Source organism: Dasypus novemcinctus, chromosome 7, assembly GCF_030445035.2.
Source record: "Dasypus novemcinctus isolate mDasNov1 chromosome 7, mDasNov1.1.hap2, whole genome shotgun sequence".
Lineage (NCBI taxonomy): Eukaryota > Metazoa > Chordata > Mammalia > Cingulata > Dasypodidae > Dasypus > Dasypus novemcinctus.
The window spans coordinates 135,592,518-135,611,452 of NC_080679.1; the positions used below are offsets into that span (position 1 = coordinate 135,592,518).

Below are 18,935 nucleotides of genomic sequence, written 5' to 3' on the forward strand. Positions count from 1 at the left end.
TTCGTTATTAATATCTAGTTTAATTCTATCATGGTCTGAGAACATACTCTGTATGATTTCAAATTTTTAAAAAAATATTATGGTGTGGTTTATGGCCAAGAAAGTGGTATATCTTGATGAATGTTCCATATAAGCTAGAGAAGAATGTGTATTCTGTGGTTGCTAAATGGACTATTCTATAAACGTCCATTATGCAATGTCGACTGATAATACTGTTTAAGCCTCGATATATTTTGCACAGGTGAAAAACAAATTCAGTGGTGGATAGAAGGCTTATTTGCCAAATGTATCTAGGGTAATAGAACTTTATAGGTAAAGCAAAATGAACCCTGACCTAAAAGTCACACCTTCTGAAAAATTCAAATACATCATGACCTTAAATATAACTTTAAAACTATAAAAAACTTAGAAAAAATCTTGGGAATTATGACTAAGCAAAGAGAAAAATTTGACACCAACAGAATGAACCACAGAGTGAAAAACTGTAAATGTGACTCCATCAAAATTAAATATTGTTGTTCTGTGAAAGATGCTGTTAAGAAAATGAAAGGACAAGCTACAAATTGTGATAAAATATTGGTAAACCTTGTATCTGCCTAGGGACTAGTATCTAGAATATATAGAGAATTCATCAAACTCAACTCCAAAGAAACAAACACTCCACCTAGAAAAATGGGCAGAAGTCCATTTATCATATTTGTCATAGAGGATTTACATATGACAATTAAACATACAAAAATGTAATTAGCCCCATTAGCCATCATGAAAATGCAAATTCAAACCACAATGTGATATTGCTGTATGCCTTTAGGAATGTCTAATACAAATTCTGACAACATGAAGTGAAAATGAAGTGAAACTGGGTATCTCTTACATTATTATTAGGAATGTAAAGTGGCACACACACTCAAAAAAAGACACAACACTTGACAGTTTTTAAAACAACTAAACAAGCAATTAACATATGACCCAGAATATACACTCTTGGGCATTTATACCAGGGAAATGAAAACTTATGTGTAAAATGGGTACAGAGATGTTCATAGTAGCTTCTTTCATTCCAACCTCTTTTAATTTCCTTATCGCTCAGGCAACTATCATGCAATGGGGTTGGCTACAATAATGGGAATTTATGGGCACATGGTTTCTGAGAAGTTTAAAGTCAAGACATCATCAAGGTGCTGCTTCCCTTCAGATCAGGGCATTCTGGGTTAGGCTGCCTGACATTGCTGATCATTGGCTTTTCTGTCAGGCGACAAGCGCATGGCAGCCTCTCTAGCTCCTCCCTTCTCTTCTGGGATCTGTTTCTTTCTAGCTTTGGGATGCTCCCTCTGATTTTCTCTCTTTCTGCGACCTCCCATATAAAGCTTTTAGTAATAGGATTAAGACCCATCCCGATTTAGTTGGCTTACACCTTAACTGAAATAACCTCATAACCTCATCAAAGGGTCCTATTTACAATGGGTTTATATCTGCCAGAATGGATTAACTTTAAGTACATTTTTTTTTTCTGGAATACATAACTCTAAGCCACCACAGTCTACCATCTGGACCCCAAAATGACATGCTCTTCTCCCATTCAAAATATATTCATCCCAATAAGACATCCCAAAAACCTTAATTTATTTCAGAAACAATGGTAAGACTCATCAAAATGTTAATTGTGGGTCCCTCCTGGGTCACAATTCCCCTGTCTGTGAACCTGTGAAATCCTGAAAACGTATTATTCAATTCCAATATACAATGAAGGTATAGGATAAGCATTCCTAATCCAGGGGGAGAAGCTAGAAGGAAAATAGGTCATGAGTCTCAAACAATTCTGAAACTCAGCAATGCAAACTCCATTAGATGTCAAAGTCTGAGAGTCATCTACTAATTGATGTTTGGTCCTCCATGTCTGATGGAGCAGCAGCCCCACCCATTCCAAGTGTTTTTACAGTAGACTCACACCCTGAACCCTGAGGTGAAGTCTCTACCCCTCTAAACATGGGGATGACAGCCAGTATCTCCATGAACGCAGGGACACGAGTCCCACATTCTCTGAGTACTGGGGTGGCAGCCAAACACTCAACAAATGCTGGGGCTAAGGCACTCCCATCACTGAGCATTGGGTGGCAGCACTCTCCTGAACAGTGGGACACAAGGCTTGTCCCTTCTAAGCACCTGGTCAGATGTCTGCAAGGGTGGACCTGACCTTTACATACACATGGATGGCACCACACTCTTGGACTGAAGATGTCTTGGCTTTCATAGTTCTGTCCCTGAAGTCATTTTCCTTCAATTTGTCCTTTTTCTGTCCCTTTCAGTCTAGGCTGACAGTGATACTATTTATATAATTTTTGCAAAATCCCCATTGGCTTTGCATGCAGTTCACAGGGCTCCAAACCATCAGACAGTAGAACTTTCCTCAGATCCTTTGCATAACTGCATTTCCAGTTCTAACTTCCACCAAAATGGCTGACTGGATCCATGTTCAGTTCAATCCACAGGGAGCATTATTCTTTGGGAACTTGCTTTCTGACGCTCAGGGAGGCCACGAATAGGGCTGCTCCTGTCCCTAGTTTCAGACCACACTATCTGGGTAGGCTCAGAATTTTCCAAACCATCAATTTCTGGTTTCTTTTTGCTCAAGAGTTCAATTCTCAACATGTCTTTTTCTTCTCACATTTTACTCCAAACTTTAGCACATAGCTTGCAAATATCCTCAGGTAAATATTCAACAATGGGAATTCATTGACTCACTGTTTTGAGACTAGGAGAAGTCTAAAACCAAAGCATCATCACGGTGGTGCTTTTCCCTGAAGACTGTGGCCTCCTGAGCCTGTGATCATTGGTCCTTGGCTTCTCTGTCACAGGACAATGCACATGGTGGCCTCTCCTGGCTTCTCCCTTCTCTTCTGGGTTCTGTGTACTTCCAGGTTCTGGCTCCTCCCTCTGATTGTCTCCCTCTCTGTAACCTTCCCTTTAGGTCACCAGTAACAAGATTAAGACCCAGTCTGATTGAAGTGAGCCACACCTTGACTGCAGCAACATCACAGAAAGGCCCTATGTAGAATAGGTTCACACCCACAGGAACGAATAAGGTTTAAGAACATGATTTTTCAGAGGTACGTAGCTCCAAGCCACCACATTAGCAAACTGGGGAAAACTCAGATGTCACTGAATGAGAGAAAAAAATAAAATAAAATAAAAACATTTTATATATATATAATGCTGCTGTATGCCCATACCATTAAATACCACTTAGCAATAAAAGGAACAGATTATTGAAACATGTGACCAGATGTATAAATCTCCAAAGAATTAAGCAGAGTGAAATAAGCCTATCTCAAAAGGTTACAAACTATAAGATTCCATTTAGACAGCACCCTAGAAATGAGAAATTATGGAAATGGACAACAGATAAATGTTTCCAGTGATTAAGGAGTGAGTGGGGTAGGAGGAAGGTAGGTGTGGCTATAAGGGCAACATGAGGGGTCTTTATGGGATGTAAATATATCTTGACTACATTAATGTCAATAGCTTAATTGTGATAATTTATTATAGTTATGCAAGATGTTAGCATTAAGGGAAACTGGGTAAAGTATACATGGAACCTCACTCTATTCTTTCTTAAAATTGTTTATAAATCCCAAAATAAAAATGTTTAATAAAAAGAAGAAGGACATCCAAACCTGCCATCTCAGGCACAGGGTCTGTGGACACTTTACTAAAGAAGGTCTTTCTGAACTGCATCTATAAGAATGACTTAGAAATGTTCTCAGAGAATATGGAGGGGGACTGAGATCTAGGGGAAGTGAAAGTCATATGGAAATTTACAAAAGCGTGGGACAGCATACTGGGAGGGATGGAGTTAGTTGGTGGAGATGCAAGTGGCGATGGTGGCTGCATGTTTTGTTTGGTGGTGGCGGCAGTGCTGGAAGTGGCAGTGTTGGTGGTGGCGGCAGTGCTGGAAGTGGCAGTGTTGGTGGTGGCGGTGCTGGCAGTGGCAGTGTTGGTGGTGGTGGCAGTGCTGGCTGTGGCAGTGTTGGTGGTGGTGGCAGGACTGGCAGTGGCAGTGTTGGTGGTGGCAGCAGTGCTGGCAGTGGCAGTGTTGGTGGTGGTGGCAGGACTGGCAGTGGCAGTGTTGGTGGTGGCAGCAGTGCTGGAAGTGGCAGTGTTGGTGGTGGCGGCAGTGCTGGCAGTGGCAGTGTTGGTGGTGGCGGCAGTGCTGGCAGTGGCAGTGTTGGTGGTGGCAGCAGTGCTGGCAGTGGCAGTGTTGGTGGTGGCGGTGCTGGCAGTGGCAGTGTTGGTGGTGGCGGCGGTGCTGGCAGTGGCAGTGTTGGTGGTGGCGGCAGTGCTGGAAGTGGCAGTGTTGGTGGTGGCGGCAGTGCTGGAAGTGGCAGTGTTGGTGGTGGCGGCAGTGCTGGAAGGGCAGTGTTGGTGGTGGCGGCAGGATTAGCAGTGGCAGTGTTGGTGGTGGCGGTGCTGGCAGTGGCAGTGTTGGTGGTGGCGGCAGTGCTGGCAGTGGCAGTGTTGGTGGTGGTGGCAGGACTGGCAGTGGCAGTGTTGGTGGTGGCGGTGCTGGCAGTGGCAGTGTTGGTGGTGGCAGCAGTGCTGGCAGTGGCAGTGTTGGTGGTGGTGGCAGGACTGGCAGTGGCAGTGTTGGTGGTGGCAGCAGTGCTGGAAGTGGCAGTGTTGGTGGTGGCGGCAGTGCTGGCAGTGGCAGTGTTGGTGGTGGCAGCAGTGCTGGCAGTGGCAGTGTTGGTGGTGGCGGCAGTGCTGGCAGTGGCAGTGTTGGTGGTGGCGGTGCTGGCAGTGGCAGTGTTGGTGGTGGCGGCAGTGCTGGCAGTGGCAGTGTTGGTGGTGGCGGCAGGACTGGCAGTGGCAGTGTTGGTGGTGGTGGTGCTGGCAGTGGCAGTGTTGGTGGCGGCAATGCTGGCAGTGGCAGTGTTGGTGGTGGTGGCAGGACTGGCAGTGGCAGTGTGGTGGTGGGGCGGTGCTGGAAGTGGCAGTGTTGGTGGTGGCGGCAATGCTGGAAGTGGCAGTGTTGGTGGTGGCGGCAGTGTTAGTGACAGTCGTGGTGGTGGTGGCAGCAGTGACGGATGTGGTGCTGTGACTGGTGTTGTGGTGGCTGTAGTGTAGGTGGCAGTGTTCGTTTTGTTGATGGCAGTGTTGTTCTTGTTGCCAGCAGTAGTCATGGTGTGAAGGCAGTAGGGGTGAAGATGCAAATGAGCTGGAAAATTGTTTAGGACCACAGCAAAATCCTTGAATATGGTTACAGAATTGGAGCTGTGGACAATCAAGAGGTTAGAAGGGCAGCTTCTTAGGAAGTGTTCCAACAGGAAAGAAGTACAGGAGGAAAAGAGCAAAGACCAGCAATTTCATACAGTTCTCCATTAGAGTATTCATACTACTGAAGGCTTGCCAGAATTAAAGGACTGCATGTGTCTGTCTCCATTTCTGACTGTTAGTCAGGAGGTGACCTTCAGTAAATGATTTAAACCCATTGCCTACCTGTTCTCATCCCTAAATTAAAACATCAGTCACAATAATGATTCTCTTAAAAATAATGATTATTATTAGAGAAAAACCCTTATGCTCAAAAGAAGCAAAAAGACACACATTACCATTATCAGGGTGAAATACAAAGGACTTCTCTCTTAGGAGAACATGGCTGACAGGAGGTGTGGGCTGAAGTCCCAGGGCTTCTGTGAAGGGAAGGTTCTGAGCAACCGTGAGCTGAGAGAAGAAAAGAACAGAGTAAAGTTTGAAAGTCCTTTTTTATGTAATGATTAAAGGTGGGAGAGAAAGAGAACAAGCAGATCAGAGTGGCATGATTATAGGGTGACCGAGAAGAAGAAAAAGCCACTAGTTGTCTATTTAAAAATAGAAAGAATAGAGGAAGAAATATCTGAAAAGAGTGATCATCTTAAATACGTGCATCACAATCTTGCTCTTTTCAAAGTACGAATGCAAATGCCTTTACACCTTGCAATGCCTGGAAAGGGGAAGAGGTGTGCAGAGAATTGAGTTGTAGCAACCTGAATGGGCCTGTTCAAGGGTACAGAGTTAGGTGATGGTGGAGCTGGGACTCAACTGACGTCAGGGGGCATAGGAAAGAGCCCATAAATTAGTACAAAGGGCTCTGAGGACACACTCCTTTTGTTTCCCATTTCTTTGCCAGGGCAGTTCACTTCTGACGCAGTGACCTACAGTGTACTATTCCTCACATAACGGGAGAGTGTCTGCAGATGGAGGCTCCCCAGCCTGCTCCAGACACTTGCTGTGGTGGGAGGGGCAAAGAGAGGCAAGGATGCCCAGATGCAGAGAGGAAGAGGAGGAAACGTGCTGGTGACCTAAAGGCAAAACAAATCACAGAGGGGCAATAAATAAAACTGTTTTTCATTAGCTACCTCTTGCCCCAACTTCAGAAAGATATTTTAGAAACTCATATTTCCTCTGGTGAAGAAACAATTAAGCAATGATAAGCAATACCTTTCATTAAATTTTTGATTTAACGTTGTTCAAATTTAAAGTGATAAGCAGTATGAGTTCAATTTTTAAAATTATACTCATCTAATTTTCTTCTTGAGTAATATCTGGAATGAGGTTTAATGCTATTTAATAAACATTAAAATTAATTCTGGGTATGGCACCTGGATTAAAAATTTTTGGCTTACTTTCAGACTTTTCCATATTGCTAGAGCTTTTGCCCAAACAATACAGTCATTAATCTTTTAAACAAAACAAAACAATAAGATATCCACTTAAAAATAAGAAAATAAAAGGAAACTGCTGAATTATCAAAGAGAAACAAGAATTGAAAAAATGGTCAATTCAACAAAACTAAAGAAAGTTGCAAGAAGGAAAAATAAACTAGAAAGCATTACAAATGGCAAATATAAAATAAGGCAGAGTGAATATATCTTACCTTATCAATGATCAAATAAAACTGGTTGAATTGTTTTTGTAGACATAGACACTTGGATTGGGTTTTTTGAAAACAACAAAAATAAACTAAGAGCAAAGAAAAATAAATAAGAGAAAGTTTACAAGAGAGTGACAAAGATTTATTGATAAGTGCAAATAAAAGAATCAATATTACTCTTAGACAATGTGTTCAGGGCATAGTATCACAAAAAAAGATTGGCACCACTGATCTTATTTCCTGACAATGGAACTCAAAGTACTTAAGTTAAAAAATGTATTAGAGAATACCATTTCTGAGAATATGGAATAGAAATACTTATCTCTATTCCTTCAACTAAGTATAGCTAAAATCCCTAGATTGTGCATAAGTCTTCATAAGAAGACTTTGAAAGAAGGAGAGTAAAATGTTAACTGGTTAGAGAACTCAGGACCAAAGAAAAACAGGTGGCATCAGTGGAGTCCAGATGGAGAACCTGGCTTTACATATCTATATGGAAGTAAAAAGACAGTGTTTCTCTTCAATCAAAGGAGCAGTGGCAGATGATGCCTGATAAAATGTAAGCATTAAATAAAATTAAGCATTTTATAACAAAATACAGAAATTCCCAGGATATAATCAAAATTCACCATCATACCAAGAAATAGGAAGATCTCAAACTGAACGAAAAAGAAACTGAGAAAATAGATGTTAAATTTATCTAACAAATATTTTTAGAACAACCATCTTAAAAATGCTGCAGTAAGCTATTAATAACACACTTGAAACAAATGAAAATATGGGAAATCTCAAAAAAGATATAGAAAAGATACTCAGCAAATAAAGAGAAAATGTAAAGAAGAAGAACAAAGTTTAAAATTTAGAATTGAAAATTATGACAAATAAATTCTCAGATGTAGGGGGTATAGCAGCAGAAGGGAGAAGAAATGAGAAACCACAAGATAGAACAATATAAATTACTCAATCTGAATGGCAGCTTAGAAATATCCTGGAAAAAATAAACAGAGCCATAGGGACCTATGGAACTATTAAAAAAAAATTGAATATTCACATCACCAGAGTCTCAGAGAAAAAGGAAGGGGAAAGGAAGTGGGATTGATGTAGTATTTGAAGAAATAATGGCTGAAAAAGTCCTAAAAATGATGAAATTAAAAGCATACAGATTCAAGAAGCTGGGTGCACCTCAAACATAAAAATTTTTTTAATTCAACCAAAACATATCATAGAAAATTTTCTGAAAACTAAGACAAAATATTCCTGAAGGTAGCTAGAGAAAAATGACACAATATCTATAGGAAAAAAATAATTCAAATGGCAATAAATTCCTCACTAGAAATCATAGAGGCCAGAAGAAAGTAGCACAACATTTCTCAAGCACAGAAAGAAAAGTACTGCCAACCTAGTATCCTATGACCACTGAAGATATCCTTCTAGGATGAAGGGGAAATCAAGATATCCTCAGATGGCATTTTCAGGATTTGGAGTTGTCCTAGGTAGTGCTGCAGGGACAGATGCTGGACATTGTGTGTCCTGTTGTGGCCCACTGGGTGGACTGGGGGAGAGTGTGGACTACAATGTGGACCACTGTCCATGTGGTGCAGCGGTGCTCCAGAATGTATTCGCCAGGTGCAGTGGATGTGCTGCAACGATGGAAGAGGTTGTGTGGGTGGGGTGGGTGGGGCGGGAGAGTATATGGGGACCTTATTTTTTTTAATGTAACATTTAAAAGAAAATAAAGAAGAAAAAAAATTCTGCAGGTTACCTCCTCTTATGCCTTTGATCTCTCTATATATCCTCTGTTTTCTCTCATAGATGATATTAAATTCTTTGTAAATATATATTTAAAAAAAAAGATATCCTCAGATGAAGGAAAATTAAGAGAATTTGTCACCAGAAGACCAGCAATAAAGGAATGGCTAAGACAGAGCTCTAAACAAAATGGAAAATGATAGAAGAAATCTGAAAACATCAGGAAGGAAGAAAGGAGCCCATAAAGGGAAGAATTAAGGGGAAATATAATAGGCTTTCCTTTTCCTCTTGAGTTTTCCAAATTGTGTATAATGACTGAAGGAAACAGTATAGCACTCTTGAATGTGGTTCTCAAAGCAGATAAAGTAAATATTAAAATTGATCATATTAATGGGGGACAGTTAAATAAGGGCATAAAGTGATGTGTCTACAGTTCACTTGAACTGGTAAAATAAGGACAACAGTAGAACAGTAGATGTGGCAATTTAATATTATTTATGAATCCTCCCCAAATGAGAGAAAAATTGTGTTTGTAAACTGGTCTGTTCCTCTGGGTGTGATACCATTTGACTGTATTAAATTCAAAGGTTTTAAGTTTACTTGATAAAAGATTAGGACTTTGATTCAACCACATAAATAGGGCATGACTCAGGTTTGAGTCCCTGCCGCTTTAGTGGGCTGATAAAAATGGAAAATCATACAGAAGAAGACACAGCAAGAGAGAGAAGGCTCCGTAGACATGGAAGAAGAAAGCACTCTGATCCTGGGGCCCCAGAGAGAGCTGAGCAACTGCGAAAGTCTAGAAAGAAATGAGTCCTGTGCCAGACTGATGTAGGAAGCCCTGAGAGACAAAACCTATGCCAGTCTACAGCTGAAATCAGAAGAAGTTGGTCCCACGGAGCCTTAAGAGGAAGAAAGAAGGAGAAACCAGGCAGATATCACCTGCCATCTTGCTTCAACACATGGCAACAGACTAGGGTGAGAAAGCAGCCTTGAGCTGGACTCTTTAGGGCTTTATAACTGCAAGCTTTTACCTAAAATAAATACCCTTTATAAAAGCCAACAGATTTCTAGTACTTTGCATCAGCACTCCTTTCACTGACTTATACAGAATTTGGTTACAGGAGTGGGGTAGTCTGTCACAATTACCAAAAATGATGGAAGGATTTTATAAATGGGTAAGGGGTATTTTTTAGAGGAATTGTGAGATGCTTGATTTAAAGAAGGGCCTAGATTGCTTTGAAGAGTCTATTGATAGGATTATGGACCCTAAAGAGAGTTTTTAAAATTATCTTTTTTTTAAAAGATATATAGATCACACAAAACGTTACATTAAAATATGTAAGAGGTTCCCATATACCCCACTCCTCACACCCGCACTCCTCCCACATCAACAACTTCTTTAATTAGTGTGGTACATTCATTGCATTTGGTGAATGCATTTTGTAACACTGCTACACAGCATGAATTGTAGTTTACATTGTAGTTCACACCCTCTCCCAGTCCATTCAGTAGGTTATGGCATCTGTCCTGCATCTGTCCCTGCAATATCATTCAGGACAACTCCAAGTCACAAAAATGCCCCCATACCACACCTCTTCTTCCCTCTCCCTGCCTTCGGCAAGTCCCATGGCTATTGTCTCCATATTAATAAAATAATTTCTTCCATTGCTGGAATAATTTTAGAGTAGAATACCAGTAAGTCCACTCTAATCCATATTTTATTCCTCCATCCTGAGAACCCTGAGATGGCGATGCCCACTCCACCTCTAAATTGAGAGGGGGCTTAGATCCCACATGGCTGATGAATGAGATTCTCCTCCTTGCAGTTGTAGACTCTCTTGGTTTCTTGGTGTGGTGGTTGACCATGCTTACCTCCTTGTTAGCTGGCCTGGCTAAGTCCAACAAACTGGAGAATAGGTGTTGCAACTCTATTGAGACTCAGGGCCCAGCTGGCACATGGTCAGACCAAAAATTAAAGTCTCCTGAGTATACAGAAACCCCAGTGCCAACCACAGTTTCAGTATAAGTGATGGAAGAAGCATGTGTAGAGAAGTCACATCTGAGTCCAGCTCTATCATGCTTAGAAGCACAAATTCCAAAGTGGGACCTACTGGCAAGGCACCAAACTCCAGAGCCATTTCCATGACCATAAGGCCTGGGTATCTCCATAGCTCTCAGAAGCACCACTACCTGGGCTCCTATCTACTTTGGTTTTCTCTGAGAGCCTGCTAAAACATACATAAGCATGACCTCTCTGATGACCCCCCAACTTTTGAAGTCTCTTAGCCATATAAACTCATTTGTCTTTACCATTTACCCCTTTTATTCAAGAACTTTTTCTAGTTATATCACCAGCTAGTGCTTGGTAGTAATCCCTCAGCACCAGGGAGGCTCATCCCCAGGAGTCATGTCCCATGTTGAGGGGAAGGTACTACATTTATATGATCAGTTTGGCTTAGAGAATGGCCACATTTGAGCAACATGGAGGCTCTCAGGAGGTAATTCTTAGGTACCCTGCAGTTCTAGGCCAAGTTGAAATTTCAAGCACACAGGCTCATAAGCATAGTCATCAGTATCAAGGGCCCTTCATTGAACTGTCCTTCTTCACTGGTCTTTGCCCTTGTACTTGGGGGATTGTGAGACTTCTGATGAGGCTTTAGAAGGAAATGATGAATCTATTATTGGCAACTAGAGGAAAGGCGATCTGTGTTTTAAAGTTTCAGAGAACTAAGTGAGATTGACTCCTGATATTATATGTAACACAGAATTTGAAAATTATGAGCTTGGACATTTAGCGAAGGAGATTTCAGAACTAAATATGGAAAATACAGCCTTGCTTCTTGCAGTTTTTAGCAAAATGCTAAATGAAAGAGATGAAAGAGATAAGCTGAGAACTGAATTGTTGAGAACAAAGAAATGAGAAGCTGATTCTGGAAATTCCAAGCCTGTGGAAATCAAGGCCCCCAAAAATAGCACTCCATTTAAGGAATTAATGAAACTTGAGACTTGTAAGTCAGTATTGACAATGCAGTCATCCAGAAAGACTAGTGGAAAATCTTACTGTCTGATGGCTTGGACTTCTGCTTCCTGCATGCTAAACCAACAAGTTTTTTTGTGAGATCTGTGTGAACAAAACCACTGTCAACCTGAATTAAAAGGGACATGGAGAGGGATGATGGAAAGGAAAATGGCTTTAACAGGAAAACCATGGAAGCTGAGGTCTGGAATTAAGACATCTCCTTGGGCCAAGAGAGGGACCCCACCCAGGTACATGGAGAGGATGAGTTTGCCCCAGCATTTGAAGAGGGTGGATGTTCCAGCCTGCTGCTCAGGGAAAGCTTTTCTGCCCCAGGCTACAGAGAAGGTGGAGCACATTCCATAAGCATTGGAGAGAGAGAGGTTGCTACCCCAGTGCTCTGAGAGGAGTGGGCCTGTCTCCCATAGGTTGGGGAAAGTGAGGCTGACACCCTATTTCTCTGAGAGCAGTAGGCCTGCTCACCATAGATTAGGGAAGGCCAGATCACCACCTCACTGTTCTGAGAGGGTTGGGCATGTATGCCAGAGATTAGGAGGAAGGTAGCTGCCACCTCACTGTGCTATGGGGGTTGAGACTGTACCCCAGAGACTGGGGAAAGTGTGGTCATCACTCCAATGTTGTTGGATGGTGAGGTCTGGATCTCAGTCACCATCCAGATGCTCGAGGAGGGTAGAACCAAGAAGATGGCTTTTGGTCAAGGCTGTGGAAATGGAGGGCCCCCATGAGGCCTGAGGGAGAAGAAACCACCATCTTAAGATTGACTCTCAGACTTTGAAATCTAATGGAGTATGCCCTTCAGGTTTTCAGAATTGTTGGGGACCAGCGACTCATGTTTCCCTCCCAAATTCTCCTTACAGTAGTGCAAATGTTTATCTTACACCTGCCTCTCTGTTTATAGGAAGCAGATAAATTGTGCTGAAAGTTTCACAGGTCTTCAGCCGGACAGGACTTTGCCCCAAGACGAATTGTATTTCTATAACTGATTCATTGTGATGTGATTTTGCATTTAGCATTGCTACTTAAATGATTTAAGGTGTTTTATTTTTAATCTTGTAATGTCTTTTGGGCATTCAGAGGGTGGAGTGTGGCAGTTTGATATTATTTATGAATCCCCCCACAAGAGAAAAATTATGTTTGTGAACTTGTCTGTTGCTTTGGGTGTGATACCATTTGATTTTATTAAATTCAAAGGTTTTAAGTTTACTTGATAAAAGATTAGGGCTTTGATTCAACCATGTCAGTAGAGCATGACTCAGGAGTGAGTCCCCACCCCCTCGGTGGCTGATATAGATGGAAAATCACACAGGAAAGCCCCAATAAGAAAGAGAGAGAGCGCTATAGACATGGAAGAAGAGAGTGCTCTGTCATGTTTGATCCTGGGACCCCAGAGAGAGCTGAGCAGCTGAGAAAGCCTGGAAAGAAATAAGTCCTATACAAGACTGATATAGGAAGCCCTGGGAGACCAATCCTGTGCTAGCATACAACTGAGATTGGAAGAAGCTGGGCCCACAGAGCCTTAAGAGGAAGAAGGGAAGAGAGACCAGGCAGAGATCACTTGCTATCTTCCTTCAACATGTGGCAACAGACTTTGTGAGAAAGCAGCCTTGATTTGGGCTCGTTAGGGCCTTGTAATTGTAAGCTTTTTTCCCAAATAAATACCTTTTATAAAAGGAAACAGGGGGAACAGATGTGGTTCAAGCAGTTGAGTGCCTGCCTCCCATATGGGAGGTCCTGGGTTCAGTTCCTTGTGCTCCTGATAAAACAAAACAAAAAAACAAACAACAACAAAAACAAATGGAAAAACCAACTCAGGGAAGCCAATGTGGCTCAGTGGTTGAGCACCAGCTTCCCACATGCAAGGTCCTGGGTTCGATCCCTAGGCCCCAGTACCTCAAAAAAAAAAAAAAGCCAACAGATTCCTGGTACTTTGCATGTGCACCTCTTTGGGTGACTAACACAGTAGACTTTGATAAGTCAGTTGTATATGTAACATAATACCTACAGCTGGCATTAAAAATATCTTTACAAAGAAATACACTAAAAATCTAAATGGAATTGTAAAAACTGTTAGGTAATGACATGGAAGAAGTAAAGAGAAAATAGAAATAAATTTTGAGAACAAACAGAAAAGAAATATAAAATACAGATTTATGCCTTAAAAAGCACGAATTGTTTTGAAAATAATCCAAATACAACAATTAAAAGAAAGAGATTGGCAAAGTAGCAGGAAGAAAGCATGATTAATCCGTATGATATTTATAAGAAACTTGCTTAAACTATAACAATATTTATAGTTTGAAAGCAAAAAGATGAAAAAATGGCATCATGCAAGGAGCAATCAAAGGAAAGTAGTGGGAGAGGGACTATATTAATAGTAGATAGTGTAGATTTTGAGCAAAAAAAAAAAATTACCAGGGACAGAGTGACACATTACATAATGTTAATGGTTAATACACCCAAAAGACATAGCAATTCTGAAATTTTATGCATCAAACAATGAATCTTCAGCCATCAATCACCATTTAGGTAGAAATGAAAGAAAATATGGCAAACCCTTAATTACAATCATAGATTTCAACACCTTTCTCAACAAATGATAGGAGAGCTAGATGAAAAAGCAGCAAAAATAGAACGACTCAATAAACACCATCAAGAAAAAGGAAGTAACCTCACTCTTCATATAAATATCTACCCAACAGCACAGCAAAATACATTTTCTTTTCAGTCCCCACTGAACATATACCGATATAGACATAATCCTGGGCCAAAAAAATACCTCAAGAGGTTTTAAAGAGAGAAAGAAGGAAATCACATGGAGTGTGTTTTTTAGTCACAGATAAAGTTTCAAGGGAAATTTAAATCAAACAACCAAAAAAATTGACAAACAAGTTGAACTGAATGAAAATGAAAATGCAGCATGTAAAATTTGGGGGCACAGCACTGCTAAAAGGTAAATTTATAGAGCATTGACTGCTTACATTACAAAAAAGGAAAAGTCTCAAATTACTTATCTGATTTCCTACTACAATAACCTAGGAAAACTGAGCGATATACCAAACTATCATCAAAGCCAGCAGAAGAAAGAAAATAATAAAGATAAGAGCTAACTTAATAAAATAAAAATAGGAAATCCATAGAGAAATTATATATTAAAATTCTGACTCCTTGAAAAGATCAGTAAAATTGGCATATTTGTAGTAAGTATGACAAAGAAAAGGAGAGAATACACAAATTACCAATATCAGGAATGAAACAGGTTAAAGTTCTAAAGATCCTGCAGATGGGAAATAAGGAAATACTGTGAACAGCTCTTCATGCATAAATATTTCAATTTAGATGAAACTGAACAATTCCTCAAAAACTACAGTATACTACCACAACCTACCCAATGTGAAAAAAAAGTAATTTGAATATTACTATAACTTTCAAGGCAATTGGATTCGTAATTAAAATAGTTCTGAGGTGGTTGCTGATGCTGGCAATACATAGAAAAAAATTTCTGAAAAAGAAATTTCTGGAACCAGATGGTTTCATAAGGAAACTAATATCAAACATTTTAAACACAATTCTACATAGTTTCTTTCAGAAAAATAGAAGAGGGACAATCACTTCCTAACTTATTCTATGAAGCAAGTAGTATGCTGGTACTAAGACCAGACAAAGGCAATACAGAAGGGAAAACTATCTACCAATATCTTTCATGAATTTAAATGCAAAAACACTCAAAAATATTAGAAAGGTGAATCAAGCAATTTATAAAAAGAATAACACACCATGACCAAGAGAGGTTTACTCCAGGGATACAAGGCTATCCAATATTTGAAAACCAATCAGTGTAAGCCACCATATTAACATACTAAAGTAGAAAAAGGACATGCTCATATCAATTGATGCAGAAAAATCAGTTTACAAACGTCAACATCCACTCATGATAATAAAAACTCAGAAAACCAGGGATAGAGGGGAAAACCCACGACTTCTTAAAGAGTCTCTATAAAACAGCTATCTCTTATCATCATATTGATGGTGAAAGATGTGAATACTTTCTCCCCTAGGCTGGCAACAGGAAGAGGAGCTCCACTTCTACCTCTGCTAGTCAGCTAAATACTGGAACTTTCTGACACCACAAAATGTAAGAAAATAAAATAAAGTACATACAGTATGAAAAGAAAAATATAGCTTGAAGGTCTACATAGAAAATCCTAAGGATTCCTGTAAAAAGAAATCCTAGAACTAAAAAATGAGTTCAGCAAGGTCATAGCACAAAAGATCTGAACAAATAAAAAGACATGTTGTACTTCTGATTGGGAAATTCTTATTTTGTAAATATATCAGACCTCTTCTATTTAATCTGCAGATTCAAGAAATCAAAATCAAAGAACAAAGATCATGAAACTCTATGTGAGAGTTAAAACTATAAAGTTCTGGAGGAAAATGGGAGAAGGCCCTCATGATCTTGGGTTAGATGACAACTTCTTAGAAAAGATTCAGAAAACACTAACCCAAACAAAAGAGAAAATAAAATTGAATTAATCAAAATTTATAAGTTTTGCTTATTAAACTAAAGTACTAAAGAATAGGAAAGGCAAAAAAAAAATCTGCAATAAATACATCTAATAAAACTTTTATCCAGAATGTATAAAAATATCCAAAATAATCAATGAAAAGACAATTCAAAGGAAAACTTAGCAAATACCTAAAGAGGTGCTACGCAGTCCAAGTGGCTCTGATAAGAAGCCTGTGACCTCTTTGACTAACCAGTGTAATATTAAGTAGTCTTTTCATTGGATCTTCTTTCTCTCCAGAGCCAAAATTAACCTCCCATAGGTCTAGATAAGTCCCCCTGAAGCCAGCTCCCTTTGTCATGATTGTGCGAGCTCTTCTCATTGCCTCTCCTCACCCCATACCCCTTCTGTGTTAGTCAGCCAAAAGGTGCTGATGCAAAGTATCAGAAATCCATTGGCTTTTATAAAGGCTATTTATTTAGGGTAAAAGCTTACAGTTACAGGGCCCTGAAGGGTCCAGCTCAAGGTTGCTTTCTCAGCAAGCTACATGCTGAAGCAAGATGGCTGCTGATCTCTGTGAGCCTTCCTCTCTCTCAGCTACAGGCTGGCACAGCACTCCTTTCTTTCCAGGCCTTCTCAGTTGCTTAGCTGCTGTATTCTCTTTGGTTGCAAACTGTCATGTAAATGGTTCCTCTCTCTTGACAGGGTTTTAGCTGTTTGAGCCTTCTCCTTTCTGTCACGTGGCAGGACCAAAATGACCAAGTTCTCTTCTCTTCTCTGTGTCTTCCTGAGTGAGTGTCCATTATATAGGCTCACCAAGGAAGTAGGGGTTTTAACGTGAGTCATGCCTTAACTGATACTGTTGAATCAAAATTTCTAAATTGATTTTATCAACTACACTTAAAACCTTTGAATTTAATACAGTCAAAGGATATCACACCCTGAGGAACAGACCAGTTTACAAACATAATCTTTCTCTCTTTTTGGGATTCATAAATAATATCAAACTGCCACCCCTTCTCTACCTGCTTTGATCTTGGTGTTTGAGACCCAAGGCCTGCCTCTTCTGGGCTCCTCGTGGCTGGCTTCCCGTTGCACTCAACCATCAGCAGCAGCCTTCAGAGGCTGGAGGGGAGGAAGCGCCCTGAGTGTTCTTCACCCTTCACCCCCGCCTCGGTGCTGCATCTTGGACACCGACTGCTTCCAGACTAGTGCTGCCGGCTACGGCTATCCACCACGCACTCAACCCTCGCTGGCTCCTCACAGCACCTTTTCTTCCTTGAGCCCCTTCTGCTTCTCTCTGTTGTGCTGCTCCATGGGGTCACCATCCCTCATTTGTTCCCTTAATCCTGTTCATACCCCTGTATGCAGTCCCGTCATTAAAACCACGCTATTTGGACCATCTGGGTTGAATAATGTTCCCTGTGGAATTTTGACTGACATGATACCCACTTTTCAAATATTTTATTCTTGCTCTCATGTCCTGTCTTCATGGTTTTTTTTTTTTCCTCACAATAAAACCAACCAATGTAGTCCCTTCAAGCCGATTGTATTGCGTTTTCATTTTCCTGATTGTGTTTTGATAAATTGGACAGCCTGTGACAGACCACAGGTGGTGGTGCCATGGAAGGGCTGAGACTCCACAGAAATTCTCGATGGTCCTGTACCCACTTGCATTCCACTCTCCCCCTCCCATGACTTCACGAACTCATTCAGAAGCCTAATTCCCTCCTAGTTCTATAACTATCTGGTGGTTCTGTTGTCAATTACATTTTTTTCCTGTTCCAGCTTGGATAGAGGTCAATCATCTGCAGCTGAAAGCAGAAACAAATGGAGTTAAATTCCTCTGATTTCACTTTCTCTTCAATTAATATACTATTGGCCCCCTTTTAAAACATTTTTCTGGCATTTTCACTTTTTCATTGACTGTCTTCCTTCATTCAAGAGTGTAGGTTTCCCAGGAGCAAGAATTATGTTTATCTCATTCTCTGCCATATCTTCAGGGCATAGAATATAGTAAGCACTATATTCTGCATGGAATATAGTAAGCACTCAGTAAGCATTTATTTAATAAATTGATGACTGAATAAGTAATTAAAGGTAAAAGTAAGTAGAGCAGGAACATATACTTATTAGGCCAATTCCAATAATGATGAAGGAAATAAATCCACTTCCTTATCCTTAAAATTATGGCTACATGAAAATCTAATTAAAAATGCAAGACAGAAATAAATGTAGATGCAATGAGTGAAATAGAAAACCGCCATTAGAACTCTGCGATAATAATTGCTCCAGGCAAATACACTGATGAAGTGGGTGGAACTTTAGGGAGAAAGAGGAATTTGCATATTCTCAATGTGTCTCCTTCAAAACACGTTATTACTTTGCTGGTTTTAACATATGTCCACAAATTCTTTGATACTACTCCTTGAAGACAGAGCTGAATGCCCTTCTCCTTGAGTGGAGGCTGGACTTAGTAAACTGCTTCTAGTGAATAGAGTAGGTTTTCCTAAGCTCAGCACTGTTGAGATTTCAGGCTGGATGAGTCTTTGTTGGGGAGCGCTGTGCAATGCCAGGTGCTTGCCAGCATCCCTATCTTATACCCACTAGATATTAATATCACCTCTTAATCTGTGACAGTAAAAATGTCGCCAGAATTTACCAAATATCCCCTGGGGAGCAAAACTACCCCTTGTTGAGAATCACTGAAATAGAATATAGAAAAGGAAAC

At 40.4% G+C, this 18,935-nt stretch overlaps 1 long non-coding RNA gene across 2 annotated transcripts; it reads right to left on the minus strand.

Moving 5' to 3' along the window:
• Positions 1 to 406: 406 nt before the first annotated feature.
• On the minus strand, positions 407 to 16,865 carry LOC111763982 (uncharacterized). 2 transcript variants are annotated; one of them, XR_002796692.2, is made up of 4 exons: positions 13,359 to 16,865; positions 6,914 to 6,999; positions 5,610 to 5,721; positions 407 to 3,159 (listed from the first exon to the last, which is right to left on the minus strand). It is a non-coding gene; the product is annotated as an uncharacterized lncRNA (long non-coding RNA). The 2 variants fall into 2 exon arrangements; XR_009186645.1 differs by lacking the exon at positions 13,359 to 16,865 and adding an exon at positions 10,535 to 13,333.
• Positions 16,866 to 18,935: the final 2,070 nt, after the last annotated feature.